The sequence below is a fragment of the Gorilla gorilla genome, chromosome 13 (assembly GCF_029281585.2).
Source record: "Gorilla gorilla gorilla isolate KB3781 chromosome 13, NHGRI_mGorGor1-v2.1_pri, whole genome shotgun sequence".
Taxonomy (NCBI): domain Eukaryota; kingdom Metazoa; phylum Chordata; class Mammalia; order Primates; family Hominidae; genus Gorilla; species Gorilla gorilla.
Genome location: NC_073237.2, coordinates 111351147 through 111363990, shown reverse-complemented (window position 1 = coordinate 111363990; position 12844 = coordinate 111351147). Strand labels below are relative to the sequence as shown.

Genomic DNA, 12844 nt, shown 5'->3' with positions numbered 1-12844 from the left:
TGTGACAGAGAAGAACTAGAATCTGACGGTGAAATCTGTAAGGGAACAAACTGCACTCCAAGAAGAAAAGAACTTTGAATAACCAAAGCCATCCAAAGAACAAACAAGCTGTTATAGAAGTGATACTGGAAGATACTGGAAGAACTCTGGGTCTTGGGGGTGGTTCAGACATTCAATAAAGTGGTATTGTAATGTTCCCTCCAGCCCTAAAGTGTGCTTACCTCTAGTCGAGTTAGTTGTTGCATGCAAGCTGTCAAAAAACGTTTCTATTCCAGGTTTTCAGTCTCCAGCCTGAGTTTCAAATGCAACAAAAGGAAGGACAATCATGAAAGAGTCAAGACATCACAAAACACAGATGTTATTCTTAAGAAGATGACTCCTGGGGGAGACAGAAAGGAGAACAAACACAGAAGTGCTGACTGTTCCCCTGCACAGGCAGAGTCCTTCCCTCAGCGAACATGCTGGGAAGGATCCATAATTGCAAGTTGACAAAACCCTAAGCCTTCTAAAAATTCCGGGTTTAATTAGTTTCTCCAAAGCAAGCTCCTTACTGGAAAAGAAATCTGCAGCCTTGGCCATGTTACATTGCAGGAGAATCTCACTGCCTCCTGGATCAGGATAATTTCTGCAAGAGATTGCTCCAGGCAAAACTTCACTTTTAGGTGAGACTGTCTAAACTTTACTCAGAAAGTTACAAGAGTCTTGCTCAAAGACTTCATCCCTGTAAAGGAGACCTTTAGTGTAAAAAGAGATATGATGTTTTAATAGCATTCAGCCTCCAGCCTCAGTCACCACTGAATCCTTTTCTTTTTTCCCACATAATTCCCAAGGGCATTCAATTGACATTTAAATAGCTGGATGTATATCATGTAACACATGTCTTCAAAACCAAGGCTTGAGATTGGGTTATACCTAAGACTTCCGGGCATGGAGTCAGGAAATTGCCTCTTTGACCAGATTGAGGGTGTGTTGGAGGCAGGAATCATTCCTTAGCATTTTTTGTATCAGCAGTACATGGCAAAGATGATAGCAATATGCAAAATCAATGAATGAATCAATTGATGGGTGGTTTGAAGTCGTCCCAGTCTGTGTCTGGCATATAATTGGTGCCCAGTAAATGGTATCTCCCTTGACTCTCTACAAACATCCTTCACACAAAGTAAATGATCAATAACCATTTGACTGGCTGCTTAACAAGTGGAACTAATACGAATGCTCTCAGTTAATTTAGGAGGAAGAGCAGACAGATAGATCAAGTGCCTTGGGTCATGCAGTTGCTTTATGGAGGAGTTTGAGGACAGAGGGAAGGAAGCAAATGTAAGACTTAAGTACATCCCTGCTAAGTATGAGATAGCACTCTGCAGCCAACACTTGTATTTGTCTTTCATTTATACCATGATTTCTACTTTGGTTATTTGCATTCCATAAGGTAAAGTCCTTGATCTTCCAGAGGTTCACATCTTTAACAGCTATTCATAGTAAAGCTAAACAAGCAGATACAATAAAATGTATTCAAAGTCATTTATACTTAAAGGAACCACGTGGTAGATTCCTACAGCATCTGCCCCACCAAGCCCCAAAAGAATTTATTTCTGAAAATGAATGTATTTGATGCTGTAATCAGGAAATGAAATATGTGTCAACCAGCTTCCTTAGCTGCAGGGAAAGTAAGGATGAACTCATTGGGCACTTATTCCAATCATCACATTTATGTCTATGGCATAATTTGTTCTAGTTTCTTCCACTGGTTTCTGTTCTCTTTTTCTTCCCAATGATTGAATACTGCTTTCTCTTTAATCCATAAACCATTGCAAATCCTTCTGCAAAAATGTACTATAGAAGAATATTAAAAACATGAAATTGCTTACAGATTACCACTTTTAAAAAGATATGTGACTTCTTTTCCTCAGATTCACCGTCTTTAAATGCATGCTGATGCTAAAAATAATAACATCAAACACTTATCACAGTTTCTGGCATATGCCAGCACTTTTATAAGTGTTTCTCATGTAAAAACTCACTTAATCCTCACAAAAATCATATCAGGCAAGTAGTATTATAATCTCCATTATACAAAGAAGGAAACTGTGACACAGAGAGGTTAGTTAATTTTATAACTACATCATTGAGGACGTGCACCACTTAATACAATTAGGATTAAAATGGAGCACTTTCATTTAGAACCCCATCATCTTGGAGCTGTGAAGATGGCTATGAGCATAATCAATACACTGTTAATGGTGCAAAAAGTCAGCCCACACAGTCTGGATGCCTATAGTAATGATAAGGAGTAAATCCCATTTTCCTTCTATCATGGAAATTCCACCATCGGAAACTGCCGAACCTGACCGCAGCAAGAAAAAAAGCTGAGAAGAGAGATCATTTCATGTTGCAATTCTGCTTGAAGGAGAAACAAACCTACAGGATGAAAGGACAAGCAACCTAATGTCTTCTCTGCCTACAAGCCAGGCACATCATTCTGCAGACTTCTCCTGAAGAATGGAGATTTTTTTTGTTTTCTGCAGCATGGGGGAATTGAGACAGGGATTATGAGGTCACTGTAAAGGGAAACCTGCAGCCTCAGCTCCTGACCACAGTCTGGAGAGTGACTCACACTGTATTCAGCCGAGTAGGTCTTGCTGAGCTGGCCTGTTGGAGAAAAGGCTCTCTCACTAGCAGCTTGGAAACTAGTCCACAGAAGGCATACCCTGCTGTTCTCCAGTCTGGAGTCTCCCGAATCCCAGGGGCCACTGAAAGCTGCATACGAAGTGTCTACAGAAGCCATTTTTCTTTGCCGCAAGACTCAGAAGGGCCTATTTCCAGGTCCGAGAATCTTGCTGCCTTCAGAGTTTGGAAACAAACTGCAACCAAATGGACATATATCTTCATTGAGGTGTGTAAGGAAGTGGTCACTTCTCCCATCCTTCCATGGTCACACTGAGGGAGCAAAACCCCATACAGAGAAGCGCTGTTACATAGGCCTAAACCAGGACCAGAAGATGCATCTTTTCCATTCCCAAGAGAGCTTCCTATCAGCCCAACATTGTCTGCAAATAACACTGAGCTGTCTGGTAGTCTCATGATTTGCTCCCCTCACCTCTTGACATCTTCTACTCTAACATCTGATAATCAACCAAAGCTTTAGCACTCCTTTTACACCTGCTAACTGGACTGGCATTGGCATCTTATACCTCTTTTTTCTTTTTCTTTTTTTTTTTTTTTTTTTTTTTTTTGAGATGGAGTTTCGCTCTGTCACCCAGGCTGGAGTGCAATGGTGCAATCTCGGCTCACTGCAACCTCCGCCTCCCAGGTTCAAGCAATTCTCCTGCCTCAGCCTCCAGAGTAGCTGGGATTACAGGGGCCCACCACCACATCTGGCTAATATTTTTTGGATTTTTAGTAGAGACAGGGTTTCACCATGTTGGCCAGGCTAGTCTTGAACTCCTGACCTCAGGTGATCCACCCACCTTGGCCTCCCAAAGTGCTGGGATTACAAGAATGAGCCACCGCACCCGGTTCCTCTTTTTACATAATGACCCCAGCCCAAGTCTGGTGTGTGTCTTGTTTAAACCTATCCCAAGACCTAGATACACATGTGGGCTGGTAGATTTTAAGCATCACTAGCTAGGATGCTAGAAAAGGGTCACAGGAATGAAATTGCTTGGGATGGAGTAACCACAGGTAGGCACCTTCAAATAGGAGGTCAAGAAAGACCTCTCTGAAAAGGCAACAGGAACCTAGACCTTCAATGTGGTCCGTGGCATAGTTCATGCACAAAGCCTGGGGAGGAAGCAGCTTGCTGAGTAAAATGGCTTCTGCTGACATTTTTGTGTTCATATCATCTCTGGTTTCAGAGCTGATGCAGTGGTCAGGTTCTCCTGCAAGCATGTGCCTCTAAGACTCTCCACTTCTCTGCCTTAGGGCTTTCTCAAGAGTATGGGAAGCCCACTCAGATCTGAGCCAGAAATATTTTCAAAGTGGAACGTCAGCTAGTGAGGGAGAAGACCAGTGGATAAACGTCCCAGGCTCCTACAGGACAATTTAGAAGGGACCTCATGGGGATCCACGGTTGCCCAGAGCAGGAACTAATTAAGTATAGCACATATTGGCTTTTCCTCCCTCCCTGTCTTACCCTCACTCCTGGTCCCTGACCCCTATATCCTGGGGGCACCTCCCAAGCCCTTGTCTCAGGCTCTTCTTTAGGCCTGACGAGCTGAGGCAGAAGCTTACTGTGGTTACACAGTGAGAACCAGGAAATCCATAGGAGACCAAATCAGTTAGGTCTATGTGGGCCAAACAGTGAACAGCCTCAGGAAAAGCTTTACATTTCAGTCCTCAGTACCCAGGCAGTCAGAGTGATGGAGCCTACCATGGGAAGCCAGCAGACGGGGTTGGGGAGTGCTGGAGGCGGGCATAGGTTCTGGCCTCACCAGGGCTACATAGTCTTTAGACCTCAACTAAGATGACTAAGGCTCAGGGCAGGAATTGGGACTGGCAGGAAAGGGACACTGAGCCAGAAGGCTGCTCATAGAAACAGGGCCAACAGGGAAGCCACAAGATGCAGGTCTGACTCAACCATTATGCAAGCACCCAGAACTCATCTCTAGCACATTGGATATGGCATGAAAATAACCGCAACTTTCCTGAATGCTGTCTATTTACAGTCAGTCTGCTAAGCAGTTTTCATAATGAGCTCACTTAGACTTCAAAACTACCTTATAAGTTATTCTCCCCATTTATAGATGAGGAAAGTGAGGCCACTAAACACTAGAATGAAGGTTTAATCCAGAGTTACTGGATTCCAAATTCCATGCTCAAGACAACCAACTACCCTGCCAGGGTCTGATGGTGCTGCAGCCAAGGTTCAAGGTCAATAACTGACCCCCAAGATATAAGCTTGATGGCTGAAGGTGGGAGGGCCTGGGAAAGGTAGGAACTGACCCTCAGTGTCAAAGTGCACACACAACATGGGTCCACCGGCACCGCCTGAAAGGAGATATTTCCTGTGCCACAGACTAAGTCCTGACAGGACACATTACAGCTGTCTTCCCATTTATGAGGAATGTTTCTCAAATTTGTCTTCTACTTTCAAAGCTGTAAGGGAAAGGACCCCAGGTAGGGGCAAGCAGGATGCTTGGCTACATGTCAAGTAAAAAAGAAACCACAGCCATCCTTATATTTGCACAGTATGCACCCATTTACAAAAACAATTCTAGCACCTGAACTCACAACCCTAGGGGTGGGCAGAGCAGGCTATATAATTCCCACTTCAGAGAGGAGCAACCTGAGGAGCAGAGATGTTGAAAGGCAGGACGGTGTGGTAGAAATACCAGTCACTGGACATGAAACCAGGAATGCCTGCTCTAGTCTAAGCTCTGCCCCAGACTCACCTGGACTAACCATGGGCTTCCTATACCCGCTGGTGCTGACTTTATGTACTGGGTGTTGGAGAGGGAAGAGTCCAAAGATGGAAAGAGCATTCCTGAACAACTGCATAGAGCAGAGATCAAACACAACAGAAGCAATGAGCAAACAATACATTTTTATAGTGATACGCCATTGAGCTTATGGAGCTGTTTGCTACAGCAGTAAGCCTACCCTGACTAATATATTCCTTCTGCAGTCAAGCCTGCTTTCTCCTCTGACTTTAGTCCAGCAAATTCAGAATCTCCTTTGGAGATTATATCCAATGCTTTCCAAGCTGGATTTCACTGATAGAATGTTCCTTGGTTCCCGGGCCCTGATCCTTGTTCAGTCTCTTCTCTATTACTCTGAATATCAGTGAGAAGGCAAACCCATACATTACCTAGTTCTCCTCCCTGTCGGAGGAGAGCCACTTCCATCAGATAATCTAAAAGACTGATCACAGGGCACCAGACCCAGTCCCAGGAGACCCGCGGCTGACTCGGCTTCTAATGCAATTTGTCTCCTTATCTATGTGCCATCCACTCCATCTCTAAAATGAAGAGGTTGGCCTCACTTATACCAAAGCATCCTGCTAACATTTTAGGATTCTAACACATAGATTCAAAGCACAAGAGAGAAGGATGTGAGTTAATTAGTCAAAGCTGTGGGATAATTAATGAAGGTAATTTCCCCAGACTCTGAGGGGAAAAAAATTATATCGAAGGGGAGAGAATTGTTCAAGCTGACGTCATGTTTATGAAGGCAAAAGATCAGAATGTTTCCACAGCACAAGTCCGATGGTTTGAGAGGGAGCAAATGAGAATGGAGAGGCCATAGGTGCTGGATTTGGGCAGGTCTGGGTTCATTTCTCACCCTTACTCCTTACTGGCCGTGTCTTACTCTGTCACCTAGGCTGGAGTGCAGTGGCATGATCTTGGCTCACTGCAACCTCCGCCTCCTGGGTTCAAGTGATTCCCCTGGCTCAGCCTCCTGAGTAGCTGGAACTATAGGCGCACACCACCATGCCCGCTTAATTTTTTTTTTTTTTTTTTTTTTTTTTTTTTTTGTATTTTTAGTAGAGACAACGTTTCACCATGTTGGCCAGGCTGGTCTCGACCTCCTGACCTCGAGTGATCTGTCTGCCTCAGCTTCCCAAATGTTTCACCTTTCTAAGCCTCAGTTTCATCACTTGTAAAGTGGTACATCTCAGAAACTTGTGGTCTTTAATTGCAATCCTGTGAGTAATGCACATGGTAAGTTGCAGAAGGGAATTCCCTTTACTCTCATCATGTCAGGGTGAGGATGAATCTATTTTGTGAAACAGAGGGAGGGATGCAGGCATCTCATTTTTGCTTGTATTTATTCATTTACTTCAAAATCATATGTCAGACACTGGTAATACAGAGATCAATAAAACATGGCCCCTGATCTCAAGGAACTCAGTGTCTAGGTGGACAGACAGGGGCACACACAAATTATTGAGCTCCTAGTGTGATAACTACCTCATACGAGTATGAGAAAGCCAGGCTTTCCCATTCCAGAAGCATACCAAAGGTAGACACATACAGATGTTCATAGAAACATATACAGAGATGTCCACAAGAATTCCAGCTATAAATTACAAGCAATTGAAAAAAATCAAATGTCCATCAAAAGGAGAGCAAATAAAATGTAGCAGATGAATAACTAGAATCATTAACATGTAGTCTTTAAAGCTAAGATTAAGTGAAAATGCAGTGATCAAATTACATACAGTTGGATACCATTTAATTAAATTTGAAACACACAAAATGTTTTGTATTTTTCATAGATGCATGCATTATTGTGATTTGTGTGCATAAAACTATATATTTTTAATGGACTAGAATCCACATCAAATTATGAACCTGGTTGTTTCTGGGAAAGGTAAAAGGAAAATGAGTCCAGGGATCATAGTCAAAGGAAACAGTATTTTCATCTGCAATGTTTTCCTGATGTTTTTAAACATCAGAAGAAAATACAATAAGGCTAGAAGGAAATATGATAAGATCCTAGCATTTGTTAGTTTGGATAGTGGCAATATGTGTGATTGATCGTATTATGAATGCTTTTCCGTATTTTTTATAAGTTTCTCAAAATAAAAGTTAGAAAGTATAGCAGTGGGTCATACAAAGAAGTGAAAGTGTCCTTCATCTGTTAGCCTAAGTTGACCTTAAGGAAACCTCAGAAGGCCCTGGCTAGAGAACAGGATCGAGGCAGGTTAGCCAGTGGTGATGAGGGCTCTTGGGGACTGTCAGTTCACCGCAATGACACTGTACAGGAGACAGCACAAAGAGTTTGAAGTTACACAGACCTGATTTTCAAACTTCTGTATTTACCACTTACCACTGCGACAAGTTCACAAATGTACCCACACTTCAACTCTGAGATATATTGCTTTGTCTAATGAATCTAAGTCTTCATTTCAGTTAGCAGATAAAGTGTAGACTTTAAATTCTATACGGTTTGGCCAGGTGCGATGGCTCACGCCTATAATCCCAGCACTTTGGGAGTCCAAGTTGGAAGGATTGTTCAAGCCCAGGAGTTTGAGAGCAGCCTGGGCAAGACCTCCTCTCTACTGAAAATAAAAAAATAAAAAATAACTGGACTTGGTGGCATGCATCTGTAGTCCCAGCTACTTGGGAGGCTGAGGTAGGAGGATCACTTGAGCCCAATAGATCAAGGCTTGTAGTGAGCTGTGATAATCCATTGCACTCCAGCCTGGGTGAAAGAGTGAGATCCTGTCTCAAAAATAAAAATAAAAATGAATTCTGTGTAGTTTATTCTTAGTTTGAGCCAATAATTTTAAATAGTCCCTTTAGGAACTTTTTAGTCTCTCTAGAAAAAAAAAAAAAAGTCCAGTCTTTATGGTTTTTCTTCCGGCCGTCACCAGCTCCTCTCCTTGGTGCCTTTTGTGTGTTGGAGCCCTGAGTCACAGAGCCTGTTGAATGCTGGTGTCAGAAGGAACACTGTTGACCTATTTGCATCTGCCCTGCTAGTGTTTGCGTGTTTGCAACCGAACTCTTTGGCAGATGAAACTTGGAGTCTGCTGTCTCTTTTTGGGCAAAGTCCAGGTGCTCCCTGGCTAACTCAGCCACACTACTTCCAGACTTTTCTGGGGACTTTCCATGAATCCATTCAGCCTCAGGTCAGATGGTTTGTTGTCTGTGCAGCCCTCACTACAGAGCCACTTTGGCCCTGCTATGGTGAGACCCTCTAATGAGCATCATACCCCCTAGAAGCTCTCAGCTGCTTCTAGGTCTTGTCCATGGCACACAGGAACCAAGAACAGTTTGAGAAAGCTAAACTTCTGAGACTTTCTTGGCCTGGCAGACACTACACCGCCATGTTCTTTGGGGGAGCTGCCTGATGTTACTGCAGCGTCCTGTGAAGTGGCTTTTCCTGGCAGCTCCCCAAGCAGAGTAGAAGCAAGAATCACCCTCTGTTCTGGATACCTGCTTCATTTACCTTAAGCACTTCTCTTTTGTTGTTCAAGTGCCCAGGCAGTTACAAACTAGAATACGGGACGGTTCCATCCTCTCTCTTTCCTCCTGCTCTGCCTTCTCCTTTCCATAAAATCCTAGGCTGCTATGATGGCTAATTTTATGTGTTAACGTAACTAGGCCACAGTACCCAGATATTTGGTCAAACATGTCTGGATGTTGCCGTGAAGCTATTTTATAGATAAGATTGACATTAAATCAGTAGATTTTTGAGTAAAGCAGATGACCCTCCATAATGTGGGTGATCCAATCAGTTGAAGGCCTTAAGAAAAAGATTGCCTTCTCTTGAGGAAGTAGGAATTCTACCAGTAAATCGCCTCCAGACTGGAGGTACACCATCAACTCTTCTCTGGTTCTCTAGTGGGCTGGCCCACCTTGCAGATTTGGGATTTGCCAGCCTTCATAATCATGCAAGCCAGTTATTAAACAGCTCCTCCACCCAACTCTCCCTCTCTCGCTCTCTCCCTCTCTCTCTGAATATTCTCTGAATATTCAATGCATTCTGTTTCATTCATATATATATCTCCCACTGGTTCTGTTTCTCTGGAGAACCCTGACTAATACCACTTGAGCCAACCTCATGCTGAGCCTTAATGGTATACAGAGGTAAATGTTGAGGAGTCTTCTGTGCTTAGTATGTGATATGATAAATGAGAGATAAATGAATTCAGCAAATTATTTTCTTCTCTATAAGAACCAGTTTGCAAGGATATGGTTTTACTAAGGAGGTCAGGTACCTGTTCTCTGGAATAATGAATTTGAAGGAGGTAGGAGGTTGCCAGGAAACTATGACTAAAAGAGAAAAATTCTAATTTATTATTACAATTTTTATCACCATTGCATTATGTTATCTTGGACACATCTTTTCATCTCTGAGCCTCTATTTGTTTCACACAGTTGTGAGAATGTGCTTATAAAAGAGGTGGCTTCCCCAAAGATCTAGAACCAGAAATACCATTTGACCCAGCAATTCCATTACTGGGTATATACCCAAAGGAATATAAATCATTATATTACAAATTACATACATATGTATGTTCATTGCAGCACTATTCACAAAAGCAAAGACATGGAATCTACCCAAATGCCCATCAGTGATAGACTAAAGAATATGTGGCACATATACACCATGGAATACTATGCAGCCATAAAAAGGAACAAGATTATGTCCTTTGCAGGGACATGGATGGAGCTGGAAGCCATTATCCTCAGCAAACTAACACAGGAACAGAAAACCAGACGCTGCATGTTCTCATTCATAAGTGGGAGCTGAACAATGAGAACACATGGGCACAGGGAGTGGAACAACATACACTGGGGCCTGTCGGGGGGTGGGGTGGGTGAGGAAGAGCATTAGGAAAAATATCTAATGCATGCTGGACTTAATACCTAGGTGATGGGTTGATAGGTGCAGCAAACCACCGTGTCACATGTTTACCTACGCAACAAACCTGCACATCCTGCACATTTACCCCAGAACTAAAAATAAAATCTTTTTAAAAAGAGGTGGCATACTGCCTGATGCACAATTAGAGGTATAATTAGTGCTCAGTTAATCAGAGGTATAATTATAACCACTAGCATTAATACTTATTTTTGGATATTTTGCCATGTGCCAGTCATGATGCTAAGTTTAATTGAGATCATGGGTCTGGGGTCTAAGGTTTGGAAGGGGTGATGTGGTCAGAGTTCAGGGGCCACAGGTAAGGTCATATGGGGTGCATATGCACAAAGATACGTTTTAGACAGCCAGATCTTGGCTGAGTTATAAGATCCAGGTAAGGGGTGAAGTAGGGATTAGCATGTAGTCAACTATGATGGGACAGGTGATTTGGGGTCACTGGAATCAGAGTTGAGAGATGGAGAGTAATGACTACTACTCCTTCCCACATCTCTTGTCTCGAATTATGTGACTCTGCTAAGCTTGTCTTTGATCCCAAAAGACATCTGTGCTGGCACCGGCTTTGCCGTCTGCACTGCTGAGTAAGGAGCGAATGTTCAAGCAGCTTCACCCATGGAGTCCAAGGAGTATGGGAAATTCCCCTGGAAGTCCAAAGTGAACCGAGGCCAAACTCTGGGCTTTTTCTGAGCAAACATTTTGAGAGAAACCAAAGTGATGATGATAGAGAAGAACAACCGGGGCTGTCCCCTTGCACCGAAGCAAGACTGATGAAAACACAGGGATTAGTACAGATGATTCATTGCCAGTCCTTTCCCTGAGAGTGTTTGCTAGTGGCGACCCAATAAATACCGGATCTCCAAAAGCGCTGACAATTTGCAGACCGGGCCTGGGAGTTATAGAAATCACTTCCGAAATTGGTGGGAGGAAAAAGCGAGGTATGGAGACACGGGGGCGTATCCCTCTTCCAGAATTCATGTTCCTTCCTTTGGTAAGATATGTTCCTCCTCTTAAGTGTGGGTGACTCTAGAATCTAGATGAATGGTGCCTGAGATCCCAAACTTACATCCCTCCTGTGTGGGTGAGAATTCATGTTTCTCTGTGAGTTCTGCCTCTGACACCGATGAGGAGGGGTGGGAAGCTGTGGAGGCAAGTGGGGGAGCTGCCTCACGTCTGATTATTAATAGTGAGGGAAAACTAAAGGTCTCTGGAGTGCTGCTTCAAACAGAACCTACAGTGAACAGAGCTTTAAAACAGGCAGTACTCTGTTCAGTATCTTGACTGTGATGGTGGATCCACAAATCTACATTTGTGATAAAATGTATAGAAGTAAACACAGAAAGAGAGAGATAGAGGAAAGAGAACGAGCTAAACAGGGGACATCTACATGAGACCAGTGGATTGCATCAATCTCAATATCCTTGTCTTAATTTCCTATTGTGCTATAGTTTGGAAAGATACTACCATTGGGGGAAACTGGGTAAGGAGTACACAGATTTTTTCTGTATTATTTCTATTTTTAAAAACAGTTTGTTTTTTTATTGATTCAAATACCATACAATTCACTCGTTCAAATTCTACAATTCAATGACTGTTAGTGTATTCACAGAGTTTTGTGTCTATCACCCCAATCAATTGTAGAGAATTTTCATTATCCCAAAAAGAAACCCCTCACTCCTTAACCATTACTTTCTGACCCCACCATTTCCCAAGCCATAGGCCACTGCTAATCTACTTTCTGTCTCTGCAGATTTGCCTATTGTGTAAATTTCATATAAGAAGAGTCATAAAATTATGTGGTCCTTTATAACTGACTTATTTTACTGAACATTTATTGTAGCATGTGTCAATATTTCATTTTTTATTACTAAATTATTATCCATTGTATTTATTTATTCCTCATTTGACAGACATTATTTGGGTTTTTCCGATTTTTGGCTACTATGGATAATGTTACTATGAATATTCATGTACAGGTGTTTGAGTGGACATATGTTTTCAGTTGTCTTGAGTACATACTTAGGAATGAAATTGCTGAATCTATGGTAACTAACTCTACAATTAACCTTTTGACAAACTATCAGACTGTTTTCCAAAACATCTGCATCATTTTACATACCCATCATTGGAATGAGGATTCCAATTTCTCCATATTCTCATCAACGGTTGTTATTATTAGTCTTTTTTTATTATAACCTCCTAATGGGTGTGAAGTGATATCTTATTGTGGTTTTAATTTGCATTTCCCTGATGGCTAATGAGGTTGAGCGTCTTTTCATGTGCTTATTGGCCATTTGTGTATTTTCTTTGGAAAAATGTCTATTCCAACTCTTTGCCCACCTTTTAATTAGGTTATTCATCTTCTTATTATTGATCTCTATTATTTCTCATAATTGCATGTGAATTTATAATTATCTCAATAAAAATTTCCATTTTAAAAAAAGGATGTTGGGGAAAAATGGAAGGGAATTCAGAGGAAAAAAGTACAGTCATGCATCACACTCAATTCTGAAAAATC

The 12844-nt window shown here is 42.2% G+C and overlaps 1 long non-coding RNA gene across 1 annotated transcript in view; it reads right to left on the bottom strand.

The window, feature by feature from the left end:
- Window positions 1-221: 221 nt before the first annotated feature.
- The window catches only part of LOC129524563 (uncharacterized), a 332901-nt gene continuing 320278 nt past the window's right edge, over window positions 222-12844 (bottom strand). The window contains exon 6 of the long non-coding RNA XR_008668378.2: window positions 222-291. This is a non-coding gene — a long non-coding RNA (uncharacterized lncRNA). The remainder of the gene's footprint in view (window positions 292-12844) is intronic.